This window comes from Hylobates moloch, unplaced genomic scaffold (assembly GCF_009828535.3).
Source record: "Hylobates moloch isolate HMO894 unplaced genomic scaffold, HMol_V3 SCAFFOLD_2677, whole genome shotgun sequence".
NCBI classification, from domain to species: Eukaryota; Metazoa; Chordata; class Mammalia; order Primates; family Hylobatidae; genus Hylobates; species Hylobates moloch.
The window spans coordinates 2,824-4,823 of record NW_026654952.1 but is presented as its reverse complement, the minus strand read 5'-3'; positions in this window follow the sequence as shown (position 1 = coordinate 4,823).

The following is a 2,000-nucleotide window of genomic DNA, read 5'->3' as shown; positions in this document are numbered from 1 at the left end:
CTTGGGCACCCCTTCTGCCCCCCTACTGAGAACTATGCAATGGAGTTTCATGAAATGGTCCACATACTGGGGAAGTAGCCAGGAAATGGGAAACTTCCTCCCACCCCAGACATCTTTCCTGGTGGGAGCTGAAGCACTGGGCTTCCACAGGCCCCTGGCCTCCTTGCCCCAGCACACTGGGACTGGCCCCACTCTCCCAGCTGGACTCCTGCATGCTTCTCCCCTTGGGCTCTCAGATGAAGGTAAAGCTTTGATCCGACATCTGAGCTCTAGCCTAAGAAGGAGAGTTGAGATTTCCTCCTCCCTCTGGCTGGGATATGGAGCTTTGCAGGTTCAGAGAAGAGAACGCTCACCTCTGATCTGGCCTGTACGTGAGGTCCCCACCTCCATCTGGCCCAGCAATTTCCAGATTCTGAAGCTTGGAATGCAAACACAGGCTTCATGGGCTGTGGCCTCTGCAGCGACCTGCCATCCCCAGGCCTTGCCTGAGGGGTCAGGCTGCCTCTCCCAACAGACACTCAGATAGCACAAATTCTACCATCCCCTTCCCTGGCTGCTGGAAATGGACCCCGCAACCCTGTCCTCTGCTGGGCCCCCAGCAAACTCTAGCAATAGCAGCTGCTGCCGTGTCATTATGCAAAGCCTCTGACCAGTTTGCTGCAGCATTTACATCTGCCCTAATCAGAGGGGCCACCTCTAACTACTCCTCCTCCTCTCTTCTCCTCTGGTTTGCCTCCTTCTTGGGGTGGGCTGGAGTCTGGACTGGCTGAGATAAGAGCCTGGCAACCAGCAAGAGCTGGGCTGTATTTGGAGATCAGGGGCTCCGGCCTGGGATGTCTCTGAACTTTGGGAGTTATAGGAGACAGGAGGAACTTCTCCTCCTCCTCCTCCCCTACAATTCCTTTTCACATATTCCTTTCTTCTCCCTCTTGGGTCACCTTCCAGAACTCTGCTCTCAGGCTGAAATCTGGCATCATCTCAGGTTCCCTGTCCCCAGCACTGTCCCCATGGAGCTGGCGGCTGACAAAGATGTAGTTTCCATCAGTCAATAAAACCTGAGAGGAGAGATGAGGACTGAGAGTATCTCCTCGCTCTGTGGGTTTGGGGGCTGGGTTGGCCTTGGGGGTTGAAAACACTCTGATTTCAATCCCTTTTGGCCAGGAGAAGGGCTGGTATGGGTCAAGGTATGGGAGATGGATGGTTGGTGATGTATTCTGGAAGATGGGGATCCAGGAGAAATGAGTGTGGTTTGAGGAGTTCATCTACAGCCAGTGAGACAGGCCAGGGGGTCCTGAGACATTCCTCCTTGGATATCATCTGCGCCAGCTTCCTGATTCACAGATCGGGAAACTGAGACCCAGAGAAACACATAGTTAGAGGAGGCTTAAACCCAGCCTTCCTGACAGCAAACAACCCTGAATTTAACCCTAATAAAAGCATCACTTGGTTTGGTGAATTTCCCTTCCTTGTGGACGCCCCCTACATTCTCTCTTCTGGGCTACTGGCTACACTAGGCTAGTGTGTGGCTGAGTTCTATAGAGCACTGAGCAGACAGACCATGGATTCAGGTTGATCTGGGTTCCAATCCCTGGGTGAGAGAATCATTTACCTTCTCTTGCCTCAGGTTGCTAGTCTGTGAAATAGGGATAATTCATTTAGTCACCAAATATTTATTAACTTCCATCATGTGCCAGCCCTAGGGATACAAAGATGGGCAAAGTAGACATTGTCTCTGATGTATAGTTGAGCATGGAAGGCAGACAAGTAATTACAACATGGTGTGGCAGAACTAAGATCCATGGGTTATAGAAGCATGCAGATGGCAGGAGAACTTAACCTGGCCAACACACAGGGAATGAGTTGGAGTTAGCCAGGCAGCAAATGAAAGGATGCAATGTTCTGGGCAGAGGGAACAGCATGTGCAATGACCTGGAGGTTAGAGAGTGAGCTCAGGCCTTTGGGGAACTGAAAGTAGTTCAGTCCAGCTGGGGAGGATAGTG